This window comes from Cervus elaphus, chromosome 5, assembly GCF_910594005.1.
Source record: "Cervus elaphus chromosome 5, mCerEla1.1, whole genome shotgun sequence".
In the NCBI taxonomy this organism is placed as follows: Eukaryota; Metazoa; Chordata; class Mammalia; order Artiodactyla; family Cervidae; genus Cervus; species Cervus elaphus.
In genome coordinates, this window is record NC_057819.1 from 77,454,888 (window position 1) to 77,472,838 (window position 17,951).

Genomic DNA, 17,951 nt, shown 5'->3' on the forward strand with positions numbered 1-17,951 from the left:
CCTCTTGCTTCAATCACTCACTCAGCAGCATCATCAGTGTTTTTTTAATACAACCTGCATCTTTAAACCTTTGTGATTCGGGGATAATTATTTCTACAGCAAAACATTTGACAATGTATTTTATGTGAAATGTACTATGCTAGCTTCTGGAAATATAAAACTGGATAAGCCGGAATCATTAAGAAGATGAACAAATATAAAGAAACGTAAGTATTAAGAAGCAGGCCATATAGTATGGACAACTGCTATAATAGTTATGTAGAAGGTGTAATAACAGCTCAAAATAGTACTTCCATATTCTCTTCTTGAAATATCTGTTTGACATTTCTCTCATAAAATACTTCTGATCCTTCCAGGAGTAGCACAATGACTCCATCTCAATTTTGTTTCAAGTACGAACAGATCTAGAGCTGACCAAGAGGGTAACAGGTGGTTCCAAAAGTCCCTTCCCCCACAGACGCACCAGACGTTCAGCTACACGTGCAGCAAGGACTCTGAAAGAAACCCATTAACTAGCTGAGCAGCTCCTACACATTAGGTGAATGAGGAAATCCCCATAACAAAATGGGTAGGAAAATCTAAGACAAGCCTAGCCACAAATCCCATACCCAGCACAAGGGTATGTAATCAGAAGGCAATCTCAAACTCCTAGCTTCCCTCAGCAGTGAAGAGCTTGACTGTACATCTAGTACCTCAAACTTTATAGCTACCACCTGAGGCAGGCACCCCTAATATACCCCCACAGGACTGTAGCAACTTAAGAAGCATTTTTCTATGGGGCAGAGGCATGGAACACTCTCCAAGGCTATTCCCAGGACTCAGCACAGAAGGAGCAGGCAGAAATAACACCTCCCAGTCTCTCCTTTAAAGATATTTGTCTGCATACTTTACAGCTGTTGCCTGGGGGTCCAGTTTCTTATTTAAGAGCATTTAGGGGCTGACTGCAATCTTCCTTAGAAACTTTCTTCTCCCTTTGATCCACTCCAACAATAAAATCAAGTTGCTGGCATCTTCCTGCTTCCCTCGTGGCTTAGATGGGAAAGAATTCGCCTGCAATGCAAGAGACCTAGGTTCAATCCCTGGGTTCTTCTGCACAGCAAAAGAAACCATTGACAAAATTAAAAGGTAACTTATGGAACTGGAGGAAAGTATCTGCAAATCACATATCCAATAAGGGGTTAATACATAAAGTTGAAAAGAAACCTGGTGGCTTAGTTGGTAAAGAATCTGCAAGAGTCTCCCTGCAGTGCAGGAGACCCAGGTTTGACCCCTGGGTCAGGAAGATCCCCTGGAGAAGAAAATGACAACCCACTACAGTTTTCTTGCCCAGAGAATTTCATGGACAGTGAGACCTGGTGGGCTACTGTCCACAGAGTTGCAAAGAGTTAGACATGACTGAGTGACTAAAGCCTTCACTTTTATATAAGACAAGAACATAAAATCAAATAACACAACAAAATTCAATAAAAGACTTAAATTGACTTTTTTTTAAGAAAAAACATATAAATGGTCAAAAGGTACATGAAAAGGTTCTCAATATCACTAATCATGACAGAAATGCAAATTAAAACAACAATGAATTGTATTTCATACCTATTAGGATGTCTCTTATTAAAAAATCAAGAGATAACAAATGCTGGTAAGGATGTGAAGAAAAGGGAATCCTTGTACACTGTTGGTAGGAATGTAAACTAGTATAGCCACTCTGGAAAATAATACAGAGGTCCCTCAAAAGTTAAAAGTAGAACTAATATGGTATCTAGAAACTTAACTTCTGGGTATATAGCCAAAGAGTTCTTGTACTCCCATATTCATTACTGCTTATTCAAAGTAGCATGTTAGCTCTACTTTTAACTTTTGAGGGACCTCCGTATGTATATATTCATTATTTTGATGTATGCAACACACACACATGACATTATTCAGCCTTAAAACAGGAGAATGGAGAAGGAACTGGCAACCCACTCCAGTATTCTTGCCTATAGAATTCCGTGGACAGAGGAGACTGGTGGGCTGCTGTCCATGGGGTCGCACAGAGTCAGACACAACTGAAGCGACTTAGCATGCTTGCATGCATTGGAGAAAGAAATGGCAACCCACTCCAGTACTCTTGCCTGGAGAATCCCAGGAACCGAGGAGCCTGGTGGGCTGCCGTCTACGGGGTGGCACAGAGTCGGACATGACTGAAGCGACTTAACAGCAGCAGCAGCAGAAAACAGGAGAAAATCATGCCATTTGCAACAACATGAATAAACCTGGAGAGCAGGTAAAATAAACCAGACAGAAGAAAGACAAACACAGTACAGTATCATTTATATGTGGAATCTTTTTTAAGAAAAAAATCAAACTTAAAAAAAAAAAAGAAAAAAAGAAAAAATCAAACTAATAGGAACAGAGAATAGAAAAATAGTTGTCAGAGTCTAGGGCAGGCAGGGATGGGTGGTGGTGGGAGAAATAAGAAGTGGTAAGAGTGCAAGTTTTCAGTTATAAGATAAAAAATAACATGATCTAATGTTGGACATACTGACTATAATTGATAACACTGTGTTGTATAACTGAAACTTACTAAGAGAGCAGAATTTAAATGTTCTCACCTAAAAAAAAAAAAAAACAATATGAGAGGTGAACATGTGTTATTTACCTCAGCGGGGGTTGGGGGAGATCTTTTCCCAATGTAATATGTCTATCAAAACTTCTTGTTTTACACTTTAAATATCTTACAACTTTGCCAAGTATACCTCAATAAAGCTGAAAAGAGGAAACATATCCATTTCTTTATCTTCTCCATAGCAGTTCACTTCAGTCGCTCAGTTGTGCCTGACTCTTTGTGACCCCATGGATTGCAGCACGCCAGTCTTCCCTGTCCATCACCAACTCCCATCACATTGTATGCTAAGAATCCACCTACAATGTGGGAGCCACAGGAAACATGGGTTTGATCCCTGGATCAGGAAGATCCCCTGGTGGACGGCACGGCAACCCACTCCAGTATTCTTTTCTGGAGAATCCCATGGACAGAGGAGCCTGGCAAGCTACAGTCCATAGGGTTGCAAAGAGCTGGACGCAACTGAAGTGACTTGGCATAGCACAGCATGATAAGTATCTGTGGTTATATAGTTCTTTCCCTAGATGATATGTGAAAGTCTCAAAAGCAGGTAGCCTATATAAACCAAAAAGTAAAAAAGAGATCAAACATCATTTTCACTGTGTTTGTCATAATCAGAACACTTTTCATAAATTATCTCATTTAATCCTAATAGCATCTATTGAAATTCATTTTATTATGTCAATATTGTACATGAGGAAACTCAGAGAGATTTTGCTAGCATTGCATAGCTACCAATTTTTCCACTAACCTTTTTGACACTCAAACCAAAGTCCTTGTTGCTATGTTGCAGGACAGGGAACTGACCCATACCAGGCCTGCGGGAGTCCTTAGGACAGAGCTCCAAGTGAGCATTCTTGGCTTTGTGCAGGAAAGAATTCAAGAGCAAACCAGAGTAAGGGGAAAACAAGTTGATTTAGAGAGATACATATTCCATATGCAGAATGTGGGCCATCTCAGAAAATGAGAGCAGTCCCAGGGCATGGCATTGTAGGTATTTGTGATTAAGTAATTTCATAGGCTATTTAGGGAATCAGGTGGGGATTTCTCGGGAATTGGGCTACTGACCACTTTCTGGCCTCTTATGTCTTGGAACTGTTATGGGATGAAGGGGAATGATTTTAAATACTATAATGAGCCAAAGATCAGTGACCAGACTATTCTCAAAGCCACCTTGGTTTCAGTTGTTCAAGCTCGGGTCTTTATTCCAACCCAACAGCTTCATGCTTTCTTCATTAGTGTTTGTGTTTTTCCCCTTTCCATCCTGTCTCAGTTACATGGCAATAATGATTTTTAAACCCTTAACACACTGTTTAAGTTAATTGATTGCTTTGCATGATATATTAAGTTGAATGCTTTTTATGTGCCCTATATATTAGTTTGACTTGCAGAGTACAGATGTTGAAGATCTTCTAGAAAAGAACCTCTGGTTCTGTAGTAGCAAATGTATATATATTAGCCAAGAAGGTACGTAGATATGTTAAATATGTCACTATCGAGTGGTTCTAGTAACTTTCCTCCAAATACAATGGTCCACTGAAACAGAAATTCCATATAAAGCATTTAAAACCAGAGAATAGGTTTTAAATAAGATCAGAAATAGGGAACGCACTATTATTTGTGTGATAAAAGTGTGGAAATTTCATCTCAGCAGAAGAGGCCTAATATTTTGGATTCAATTTTAGTTTATGTTTTTGTCTCTTCTTTTTTTTTTAATTGAAGGATAATTGCTTTACAGAATTTTGCTGTTTTCTGTCAAACCTCAACATGCATCAGTTATAGGTATGCATATATCCCCTTCCTTTTGAACCTCTCTCATCTCCCTCCCCATCCCACCTCTCTAGGTGGATACAGAGCCCCTGTTTGAGTTTCCTGAGCCATACAGCTAATTCCTATTGGCTATCTATTTTCCACATGGTAATGTAAGTTTCCATGTTACTCTTTCCATACATCTCACCCTCTCCTCCCTTCTCCCCATGACCATAAGTCTATTGTCTATGTCTGTTTCTCCACTGCTGCCCTGTAAATAAATTCTTTGGTACCATTTTTCTAGATTCTTTATATATGACTTATAATACGATATTAATCTCTCTCTTTCTGACTTAACTTCACTATAATAGCTTCTAAGTTCATCCACATCTTTAGAACTGACTCAAATGTGTTCCTTTTTACAGCTGAGTAATATTCCATTGTGTATATGTATCACAACTTCTTTATCCATTCATCAGTTAGTGGACTTCTAGGTTGCTTCCATGTTCTAGCTATTGTAAATAGTGCTGCAATGAACAATGGGATACATGTCTTTTCAATTTTGGTTTCCTCAAGGTGTATGCCTAGGAGTGGGATTGCTGGGTTATATGGTGGTTTTATTCCTAGTTTTTTAAGGAATCTCCATACTCTCTTCCATAGTGGCTGAATCAATTTGCATTCCCGTCAAGACTGTAAGAACATTCCCTTTACTCCACACCCTCTCCAGCATTTATTGTGTGTAGATTTTTTGATGAGGGCCATTCTGACTGGTGTGAGGTGATATCTCACTGTGGTTTAGATTTTGTTAGCCATCTGTATGTCTTCTCTGGAGAAATGTCTGCTTAGGTCTTTTTACCACTTTTTGATTGGGTTGTCTATTTTTCTGGCATTGAGTTATATGAGCTGATTGTATATTTTGGAAATTAATCCTTTGTTACTTCTTTCATTGACTATTATTTTCTCCCATTCTGAGGGCTGTCTTTTCACCATGCTTACAGTTTCATTTGCTGTGCAAAAGCTTTTAAGTTTAATCAAGTTCCACTTGTTTACTTTTGTTTGTATTTCCATTACTCTAGGAGGCGGAACACAGAGGATCTTGCTTTGATTTATGCCATCGAGTGTTCTGCCTATGCTTTCCTCCAAGAGTTTTATAGCTTCTGATCTTACATTTAGGCCTTTATCCATTCTGTTTATTTTTCTATATGGTGTTAGGAAGTGTTCTAAGTTCATTCTTTTACATTACATGTAGCTGTCCAGTTTTCCCAGTACCATTCTTTGGAGAGGCTGTCTTTGCTGCATTGTATATTCATGCCTTCTTTGTCAAAAGAAAGGTACCCTTAGGTGCATGGGTTCATTTCTGGGCTTTCTATCTTGTTCCATTGGTCTATATTTCTGTTTTTGTGCCAGTACCATACTGTCTTGTATGTAGCTTTGTAGTATAATATGAAGTCAGGAAGGTTGATTACTCCAGCTCCATTCTTCTTTCTCAAGGCTGTTTTGGCTATTTGGGTCTTTTGTGTTTCCATATGAATTGTGAATTTTTTCCAGTTGTGTGAAAAATTCCAATGGTAATTTGATAGGGATCACATTGAATCTGTACATTGGTAGTATAGTCATTTTCAAAATATTGATTCTTCCTACCCAGGAACATGGAATATCTCCCCATCTGTTTATGGCATCTTTGGTTTCTTTCATTAGTGTCTTATCATTTTCTTTGTATAGTTGTTTTGTCTCCTTAGGTAAGTTATTCCTAGATATTTGTTTATTTTTGCTGTAATGGCAAGTGGGATTGATTCCTTAATTTCTCTTTTTGAATTTTCATTGTTAGTATATGGAAATGCAAGTGATTTCTGAGTACTGATTTTGTATCCTGCAGCTTTGCTAAATTCACTGATTATCTCTCATAATTTTCTGACACTATCTTTAGGGTTTCTATGTGCAGTATCATGTCATCTGCAAACAGTGAGAGCTTTACTTCTTCTTTTTCAATCCTGATTCATCTTATTTCTTTTTCTTCTCTGATTGCTATAGCTAGGACTTCCAGAAATATGATGAATAATAGTGGTGAAAATGGACACCCTTGTGTTGTTCCTGATTTTAGGGGGAATCCTTTCAGTTTTTCACCATTGAGAATAATGTTTGCCATAAGCTTATCATATATGGCCTTACTATGTTGAGGAAGGTAGGTTCATTCTATGCCCATTTTTTGAAGAGTTTTAATCATAAACGGGTGCTGAATTTTGTCAAAGGATTTTTCTGCATCTATTGAGACTATCATGTGTTTTTTTTTTTATCTTTCAATTTGTTAATATGGTATATCATATTGATTGATTTGAATATATTGAAGAATCCTTGCATCCCTGGAATATACCCAATTTGATCATGGTGTATTAGCTTTTTGATGTGCTGCTTAACTCTGCTAATGTTTTGTTGAAGATTTTTGCATCTATTTTCATCAGTGATATTGACCTGTAATTTTCTCTTTTTGTGTTGTCTTTGTCTGGTTTTGGTATCAGGGTGATGGTGACCTTGTAGAATAAGTTTGGAAGTGTTCCTTCCTCTGCAATTTTTTGAAATAGTTTTAGAAGGATAGGCATTAGTTCTTCTCTACATGTTTGATAGAATTATCCTGTGAAGCCATCTGGCTCTGGGCTTTTGTTTTGTGGGGGATTTTTGATCACAACTTCAGTGTCAGTGCTTGTACTTGGGTTGCTCATAATTTCTATTTCTTCTTGGTTCAGTCTTGGGAGATTGAATTTATCTAAGAATCTGTCCATTTCTTCCAGATTATCCATTTTATTGCCATATAGTTGTTCATAATAGTCTCTTATAATGCTTTGCATTTGTGCATTGTCTGTTGTAACCTCTTCTTTTTCATTTCTAATTTTGCTGATTGATTCTTCTCTCTTTTTCTCTTGATGAGTCCAGCTAAAGATTTGACAATTCTGTTTATCTTCTCAAAGAACCAGCTTTTAGTTGTATTAATCTTTACTATTGTTTCTTTCATTTCCTTTTCAATTATTTCTCCTCTGAACTTTATGATTTCTTTTCTTCTGCTAATTTTGGGCTTTTTGCTTCTTCTTTGTCCAGATGTTTTAGGTGTAAAGTTAGGTAGTCTATTAAATGTTTTTCTTGTTTCTTGAGGTAGGATTGTACTGCTATAAACTTCCTTCTTAGAACTGTGTTTGCTGCATTCCATAGGTTTTGAGTTGTCATGTTTTCATTCTTATTTGTTTCTAGAATTTTTTTTATTTCCCTTTTGATTTCTTCAGTAACCTGTTGGTTATTTAGAAATGTATTGTTTAAATGTATTGTTTATATATATATCTGTGTGTGTGTGTGTGTGTATACATACATCCCTATTGCCATTTTCTTTATTGTTTGGGGTTGATTTTGTAGAACGTTATTTTTTGTTTTACTTCTTGACTACATCAGTTCAGTTCAGTTCAATCGCTCAGTCGTGTCCAACTCTTTGTGACTCCATGAACGACAGCACACCAGGCCTCCCTGTCCATCACCAACTCCTGGAGTCCCCCCAAACCCATGTCCATTGAGTCAGTGATGCCATCCAGCCATCTCATCCTCTGTCGTCCACTTCTCCTCCTGCCCCCAATCCCTCCCAGCATCAGGGACTTTTCAAATGAGTCAGCTCTTCGCATCAAATGACCAAAGTTTTGGAGTTTCAGCTTCAAAATCAGTCCTTCCAATGAACACCTGGGACTGATCTCCTTTAGGATGGACTGGTTGGATCTCCTTGCAGTCCAAGAGACTCTCAAGAGTCTTCTCCAACATTACAGTTCCAAAGCATCAATTCTTCAGTGCTCAGCTTTCTTTATAGTCCAAATTTCACATCCATACATGACCATTTGAAAAACCATAGCCTTGACTTAACAGACCTTTCTTGTCAAATTAATGTCTCTGCTTTTTAATATGCTCTCTAGGTTGGTCATAACTTTCTTTCCAAGGAGTAAGCTGCAATGACCATCTGCAGTGATTTTGGAGCCCCCCAAAATAAAGTCTGACACTGTTTCCACTGTTTCCCCATCTATTTGCATGAAGTGATGGGACCAGATGCCATGATCTTAGTTTTCTGAATGTTGAGCTTTAAGCCAACTTTTTCACTCTCCTCTTTCACTTTCATCAAGAGGTTCTTTAATTCTTCTTCACTTTCTGTCATAATGGTGGTGTCATCTGCATATCTGAGGTTATTGATATTTCTCCCAGCAATCTTGATTCCAGCTTGTGCTTCCTCCAGCCCACCGTTTCTCATGATGTACTCTGCATATAAGTTAAATAAGCAGGGTGACAATATACAGCCTTGACATACTCCTTTTCCTATTTGGAACCAGTCTGTTGTTCCATGTACAGTTCTAACTGTTGCTTCCTGATCTGCATACAAGTTTCTCAAGAGGCAGGTCAGGTGGTCTGGTATTCCCATCTCTTGAAGAATTATCCACAGTTTGCTATGATCCACCCAGTCAAAGGCTTTGGCATAGTCAATAAAGCAGAAATAGATGTTTTTCTGGAACTCTCTTGCTTTTTTGATGATCCAGTGGATGTTGGCAATTTGATCTCTGGTTCCTCTGCCTTTTCTAAAACCAGCTTGAACATCTGGAAGTTCACAGTTCATGTATTGCTGAAGCCTGGCTTGGAGAATTTTCTTTAATATTTGCTGTAAAGCTGGTTTGGTGGTATAGAATTCTCTTAACTTTTTCTTGTGTGAAAACTTTCTATTTCTTCATCAATTTTGAATAAGATTCTTGCCAGGTGCAGTAATCTTTGTTGTAGATTTTTCCCTTTCAGTACTTTATTTATTTATTCATTTTCTCTTTCAATACTTTAAATATATCCTATCATTCCCTTCTGCCCTGCAGATATTCTGGTGAAAGACCAGCTGTTAAGTGTATGGTGTTTCCCTTGTACATTACTTGTTTTTCCCTTGCTCTTTTTAACATTCTTTCTTTGTGTTTAGTCTTTGTTTGATTAGTATGTGTCTTAGCATGTTTCTCCTTGTGTTTTTGCTGTATGGGACTTTTTCTGCCTCTTGAACTTGATTGACTATTTCCTTTTCACACTGGGGAATTTTTCAGCTATAATCTCTTCAAAATTTTGCTCATAACCTTTCTTTTTCTCTTCTTCCTCTTCTGGGACCCATATAATTCTCATGTTGATGTTTGATATTGTCCAATAGGTCTCTGAGACTATCTTCAGTTCTTTTCATTCTTTTTACTTTACTCTGCTCTTCAGAAGTTATTTCTACCATTTCATCTTCCAGCTCACTGAGTTATTCTTCTGCTTCAGATATTCTGCTATTGATTCCTTCTAGGATACTTTTAATTTCAGTAATTGTGTTGTTTGTCTCTGTATGCTTATTCTTTAATTTTTTAGTTCTTTGTTAATTGATTCTTTGATTTTCTCCATTCTGTTTTCTAGGTTTTTGATCATCTTTTCTATCATTATTCTAAATTCTTATTCAGGTAGTTTTCCTATTTCCTCTTCATTTATTTGGATGTCTGCTTCTAGTTTGTTCCTTCATTTGTGTAGTATTTCTCTGCCTTTTCATTATTTATTTTTTTTAACTTATTGTGTTTGAGGTCTCCTTTTCCCAGGCTTCACAGTTGAATTCTTTCTTCCTTTTGGTTTCTGCCCTCCTAAGGTTGGTCCAGTGGCTTGTGTAAGCTTCCTAAAAGGTGAGATTTGTGCTGAGTTTTTGTTTGTTTTTGTTTGTTTGTTTTTTCCTGTGATGCACAAAGCTGAATGAGGTGGTAATCCTGTCTGCTGATGATTGGGTTTGTAGTTCTGTTTTGTTTGTCATATAGATGAGATGTCCTACACAGGGTGCTACTGGTGGTTGGGTGGGTCTTGTATTCAAGTGGTTTCCTTTGTGTGAGTTCTTGTTATTTGATTCTCCCCAAACCTGGAATGTTAGGTCCATGAATCAAGGCAAATTGGAAGTGGTCAAACAGGAGATGGCACGAGTGAACATCAACATTCTAGGAATCAGAGAACTAAAATGGACTGGAATGGGTGAATTTAACTCAGATGACCATTATATCTACTACTGTGGGCAGGAATCCCTTAGAAGAAATGGAGTAGCTATCATGGTCAACAAAAGAGTCTGAAATGCAGTACTTGGATGCAATCTCAAAAATGACAGAATGATATCTGTTCATTTCCAAGGCAAACCATTCAATATCATGGTAATCCAAGCCTGTGCCCCAACCAATAACACTGAAGAAGCTGAAGTTGAACGGTTCCATGAAGACCTACAAAACCTTTTAGAACTAACACCCAAAAAAGACGTCCTTTTCATTATAGGGGACTGGAATGAAAAAGTAGGAAGTCAAGAAACACCTGGAGTAATGGGCAAATTTGGCCTTGGAGTATGGAATGAAGCAGGGCAAAGGCTAATAGAGTTTTGCCAAGAGAACACACTGGTCATAGCAAACACCCTTTTCCAACAACACAAGAGAAGACTCTACACATGGACATCACCAGATGGTCAGCAACAAAATCAGATTGATTATATTCTTTGCAGCCAAAGATGGAGAAGCTCTATATAGTCAGCAAAAACAAGACAAGGAGCTGACTGTGGATCAGATCATGAACTCCTTATTGCCAAATTCATACTTAAACTGAAGAAAGTAGGGAAAGCCACTAGACCATTCAGGAATGACCTAAATCAAATCCCTTATGACTATACAGTGGAAGTGACAAATAGATTTAAGGGACTAGATCTGATAGACAGAGTGCCTGATGAACTATGGACGGAGGTTCATGACATTGTACAGGAGACAGGGATCAAGACAATCGCCAAGAAAGAGAAGTGCAAAAAAAGCAAAATGGTTGTCTGAAGAGGCCTTACAAATAGCTGTGAAAAGAAGAGAAATGAAAAGCAAAGGAGAAAAGGAAAGATATTCCCATTTGAATGCAGAGTTCCAAAGAATAGCAAGGAGAGATGAGAAAGCCTTCCTCAGCAGTCAATGCAAAGAAATGGAGGAAAACAACAGAATGGGAAAGACTAGAGATCTCTTCAAGAAAATTAGAGATACCAAGGGAACATTTCATGCAAAGATGGGTTTGATAAAGGACAGAAATGGTATGGACCTAATAGAAATAAAAGATATTAAGAAGAGGTGGCAAGAATACACAGAAGAACTGTACAAAACGATCTTCATGACCCAGATAATCACGATGGTGTAATCACTCACCTAGAGCCAGACATCCTGGAATGTGAAGTCAAGTGGGCTTTGGAAAGCATCACTACGAACAAAGCTAGTGGAGGTGATGGAATTCCAGTTGAGCTATTTCAAATCCTAAAAGATGATGCTGTGAAAGTGCTGCATGCAATATGCCAGCAAATTTGGAAAACTTAACAGTGGCCACAGGACTGGAAGAGGTTAGTTTTCATTCCAATCTCCAAAAAAGGCAATGCCAAAAAATGCTCAAACTACTGCACAATTGCACTCATCTCATACTCTAGTAAAGTAAGGCTCAAAATTCTCCAAACCAGGCTTCAGCAATACATGAACTGTGAACTTTCCGATGTTCAAGCTGGTTTTAGAAAAGGCAGAGGAACCAGAGATCAAATTGCTAACATCCACTGGATCATCGAAAAAGCAAGACAGTTTCAGAAAAAACATCTATATCTGCTTTATTGACTATGCCAAAGCCTTTGACTGTGTGGATCACAATAAACTGTGGAAAATCCTTCAAGAGATGGGCATACCACACCACCTGACCTGCCTCTTGAGAAACTTGTATGCAGATCAGGAAGCAACAGTTAGAACTGGACATGGAACAACAGACTGGTTCCGAATAGGAAAAGGAGTATGTCAAGGCTGTATATTGTCACCCTGCTTATTTAACTTATATGCAGAGTACATCATGAGAAACGGTGGGCTGGAGGAAGCACAAGCTGGAATCAAGATTGCTAGGAGAAATATCAATAATCTCAGATATGCAGATGACACCACCCTTATGGCAGAAAGTGAAGAGGAACTAAAATGCCTCTTGATGAAAGTGAAAGAGGAGAGTGAAAAAGTTGGATTAAAGCTCAACATTCAGAAAACTAAGATCATGGCATCTGGTCCCATCATTTCATGGCAAATAGATGGGGAAACAGTGGAAGCAGTGTCAGACTTTATTTTGGGGGACTCCAAAATCACTGCAGATGGTACCTACAGCCATGAAATTAAAAGACGCTTACTCCTTGGAAGGAAAGTGATGACCAACCTAAACAGCGTATTAAAAAGCCGAGACATTACTTTCCCCAAAAAGGTCCATCTAGTCAAGGCTATGGTTTTTCCAGTAGTCATGTATGGATGTGAGAGTTGGACTGTGAAGAAAGCTGAGCACCGAAAAATTGATGCTTTTGAACTGTGGTGTTAGAGAAGACTCCTGAGAGTCCCTTGGACTGCAAGGAGATCCAACCAGTCCATCCTAAAGGAGATCAGTCTTGGGTGTTCATTGGAAGGACTGATGTTGAAGCTGAAACTCCAATACGTTGGCCACCTCATGCGAAGAGTTGACTCATTGGAAAAGACCCTGATGCTGGAACGGATTGGGCGCAAGAGGAGAAGTGGACGACAGAGGATAAGATGGCTGGGTGGCGTCACCAACTCGATGGTCATGAGTTTGAATAAACTCCGGGAGTTGGTGATTAACAGGGAAGCCTGGCGTGCTGCGATTCATGGGGTCGCAAAGAGTCGGACATGAGTGAGCGGCTGAACTGAACCGAACTGAAGGGTTAGTTCTCAGGTAGTCTAGGGTCTTGGAGTCAGTGCTCCCACTTCAAAGGCTTAGGGCTTATTCTTGTATTGTGGTCTCTCAGGGCACTTGGTCCAGCCCAACTCCTCTCTCAAATGACTCTTCTGCCAGGTGTAGTTGGAAAGACAAAACAAAGAAATATTGCAGGGATCCTGAAAAGATTACCCAAAGGGAGTCTCAGGATAAAAGTGGACATGAGCAAAAGCAGGGCACAACTGCAGCACGCCTGCACACGGCACCACCATGGGGTGTGAAGCCACCTCAGCCACCTGTCTCTTCATATCTGATCACTCTCTTGGATGCTCTAAAAGTAAACCTTGTGATTGTGAAAAAATATATAATACCAGAAATGGGAAAACAGATTGCTTTGGGTTCTGAACTCACAGCAAGTGCTAAGGTTTTCAAAGAACCACTTCTTTTACATGGGAATGTATAGCTGACCAATTCTTTCCTGCTTTATTCCTTTTCTTCACACTTGATGTGATCTCTGACAGTGAGCCTTCTTGTGTCTGATGTAATGCAAACTGTATCAGAGAATCGGTACTTACTGAGCAACTCAGATGTTTAGGATCAAGTGTTAGGAATAACCTGCCCTGAATTAATCAATTCCAGGTGTCCCCCTGATAAAAAATAGTGCCAAGGACTTTACTTTGCAGTAGCTTAATATTACATTGTAAAAGTAATATGGTACTAATCAATACTTCCTTTGAGATATCAATGGAAAAGTATATGCCAAATATGCTGGCCAGTTTAGGAAAGAGGTCCCAGCTACTAGAGAGTTCCAACTATTTTCACCTGAAAGACAATTTTATTTACACAAGTTATCTTTTAATAAAGCAAACTTATTTGGAAAATCTCACAAAATGTATTCAAATAAATTCTTAGAGTTTTAGATACTCAATTTTCAATTTGATTGTCTGACATTGCTTCATTAGTGCTTTCTTTGTCCTCCAAGCTTTGCAGAAGCAGGCATATGTTTTACAGAGCCAAACTTGATTCCATTCACTCATGCATAGTCAAGCCCATTTACTGACACCAGGTTGTGATGAAGGAAATTGCAGCATTTATTGTAAGACATAGTATAAGGAGAATGGGTGACTTATGTTCAAAATTCTTGATGGGTTTAAGCAAAGCGTTTTTAAAGGCCAGGTTAGGAAATGGGGGTCGCAGGGTACATAATCAGTTCACCCATAATCTTCTGACTGGTTGATGGTGAGGTAACAGGGATGTACCATGGTGGGTAGGGGTGTGTTCAGTCACTTCAGTCATGTAATGACCAATTCTTTGTGACCCTATGGACTGTAGCCCACCAGAATCCTCTGTCCATAGGAGTCTCGAGGCAAGAATACTGGACTGGGTTGCCATGACATCCTCAGGGGGTCTTCCCAACTTGGGGATCAGACTCATGTTCACCTACGTATCCTTCATGGCAGGTGACTTCTTTACCCACTGAGCCATCACAGAGGTAAACATCAATTCTTTTGCTCCAGGAGGCCTGGGGTCTATGTGCTCATGGTCATCAAGTAGTTAAAATTTTCCTTTTGGTGTGAGTTTTGGTGTCTGTACAACAACTGGGAAAATGTGCATCAGATACTGTTGTTTAAATACTTCAGAGAAGAGCTAAACTGGAGGATATGAGGGAGGATTATGTCTCAGGAGAGCCATGTAAGTTCCTGCCTCGTTACTCATGAAATTGGGATCCAGAGAGATTTGGACCTGAAATAAGGTTCTAAATCCAACCAGGAATCACAGATATGGGTTATAATCAAGGGATGCCTGAGTGAATACTAAGTTGTGTACAACTCTTTGTGACCCTATGGAGTATGCTCACCAGACTCTTCTGTCCATGGGATTCTTCAAACAAGAATATAGGAGGGGGTTGCCATACCCTCCTCCAGGGGATCTTCCCAACCAGATCGAACCCGTGTCTCTTACATCTCCTGCATTGGCAGGTGGGTGCTTTACTATTAGCACCATACGGAAAGCCCAATCAAGGGATAATCTTAAAGAATCCTTTTCTTCGCCTGCAAGTTTAGCAAATGTACATAAATAACCTGGTAGAGGGCACAATCCCAGTTCAGTACAGTTCAGTTGCTCAGCTGTATCTGACTCATTGTAGCCCCATGGACTGCAGCACACCAGGCTGTCTATCACTAACTCCTGGAGTTTTCTCAAACTCATATCTATCCAGTTGGTGATGCCATCCAACCATCTCATCTTCTGTTGCCCATTCTCCTCCAGCCTTCAATCTTTCCCAACACCAGGGTCTTTTCCAATGAGTCAGTTCTTTGCATCAGGTGGCCAAAGTATTGGAGCTTCAGCTTCAGCATCAGTTCTTCTGATGAATATTCAAGACTTATTTCCTTTAGGATTGACTGGTTGGATCTCCTTGCAGTCCAAAGGACTCACAAGAGTCTTCTCCACCCCCACAGTTCAAAAGCATCAATTCTTCAGCATTCAACCTTCTTTATGGTCCAACTCTCACTTCCATACATGATTACTGGGAAAAAATACAGCTTTGACTAGATGGACCATTGTCAGCAAAGTAATGTCTCTGATTTTTAATATGTTGTCTAGCTTAGTTGTAACTTTTCTTCCAAGGAGCAAGCATCTTTTAATTTCATGGCTGCAGTCACCCTATGCAGTGATTTTGGAGCTCAAGAAAAGAAAGTCTTTCACTCTTTCCATTGTTTCCCCATCTGTTTGCCATGAAGTGTTGGGACCGGATGCCATGATCTTCGTTTTTTGAATGTTCAGTTTTAAGCCAGCTTTTTCCCTCTCCTCTTTCATTTGCATCAAGAGGTTCTTTAGTTCCTCTTCCCTTTCTGCCATAAGCATGGTGTCATCTGCATATCTGCAGTTATTGATATTTCTCCCGGCAATTTTGATTTTAGCTTGTACTTCATCCAGCCCGGCATTTCCCATTATGTATACTGCATAGAAGTTAAATAAGCACAGTGACAACATACTGGTTTTCCCAATTTGGAACCAGTCTGTTGTTCCACGTCTGGTTCTTTCTGTTACTTCTTGACCTGCATACACATTTCTCAGGAGGCAGGTAAGGTGGAATGGTATTCCCATCTCTTGAAGAATTTTCCACAGTTTGTTGTGATTCCACAGTCAAAGGCTTTGGTGTAGTCAATAAAACAGAAGCAGATGTTTTTCTGGAACACCCATCTTTTTCAATGATCCAGTGGATGTTGGCAATTTGATCTCTGGTTCCTCTGTATTTTCTAAATCCAGCTTGAACATCTGGAAGTTCTCACTTCAGGTACCGCTGAAGCCTTACTTGGAGAATTCTGAGCATTACTTTGCTATCATGTGAGATGAGTGTAATTATTTGATAGTCTGGAAATTCTTTGGCATTGCCTTTCTTTGGGGTTGAAATGAAAACTGACATTTTCCAGTCTTGCAGTCACTCCTGAGTTTTCTAAACTTGCTGGCATATTTAGTGCAGGACTTTCACAGCATCATCTTTTAGGATTTGAAATAGTTCAACAGTAATTTCACCACCTCTACTAGCTTTATCTGTAATGATGCTTCCTCAGGCCCACTTGGCTTTGCATTCCAGGATGCCTGGCTCTAGGTGAATGATCACACCATCATGATTATCTGTGTCATGAAGATCTTTATGATATACTTCTTCTCTGTATTCTTGCCACTTTTTCTTAATATCTTCTGCTTCTGTTAGGCCCATATCATTTCTGTCTTTTATTGTACTCATCTTTACAGGAAATGTTTCCTTGGTACCTCTAATTTTCTTAATAAGCTCTCGAGTCTTTCACATTCTACTGTTTTCCTCTATTTCTTTGCATTGATCACTTAGGAAGACTTTCTTATCTCTCTTTTCTATTCTTTGGAACTTTGCATTCAGATGGATATATCTTTCCTTTTTTCCTTTGTCTTTTGCTTCTCTTCTTTTCTCAGCTACTTTAAGGCCTTCTCAGATAAACATTTTGCCTTTTTTGGATTTCTTTTTCATGGGGATGGTCTTGATCACTGCCTATGGCACAGTGTCACAAACCTCCATCAGGCATTCTTCAGGCATTCTATCAAATCTAATTCTTTGAGTCTATTTGTCACTTGCCTTATATAATCGTGAGGGATTTGATTTATGCCATACTTGGATGGTCTAGTGGTTTTCCCTAATTTCTTCAATTTAAGCCTGAATTTTGCAATAAGGAGTTCATGATCTGAGCCAGAGTTTGTTCCCAGTCTTCTTCTTTGTTGACTGTATAGAGATTTTCAGCTGCAAAGAATATGATCAATCTGATTTCGATATTGACCATCTGGTGATGTCTATGTGTAGAGTCTTGTGGTTTTGGAAGAGGGTGTTTGATAAGACCAGTGCATTCTCTTGGCATAACTCTGTTAGCCTTTGCCCCACTTCATTTGTTATAAGGCCAAACTTGTCTGTTACTCCAGGTATCTCTTGATTTCCTACTTTTACATTCCAGTCCCCTATGATGAAAAGACATTTTTGGTGTGTTAGTTCTAGAAGGTCTTTTAGGGCATCATGGAATCGTTCATCATCAGCTTCTTCAGCATAAGTTGTTGGGGCATAGTCTTGGGTTATTGTGATATTGAATGGCTTCCCTTGGAAACAAACAGAGATCTCTTTGTCGTTTTTGAGATTGCACTCAAGTACTACACTTCAGATTCTTTTGTTGACTATGAGGGCCACTCCATGTCTTCTAAGGGATTCTTGCCCACAGTATTAGATATAATGGTCATCTGAGTTAAATTCACCCATTCCAGTCCATTTTAGTTCACTGATTCCTAAAATGTCGATGTTCACTCTTGCCATCTCCTGTTTGGCCACTTCCAA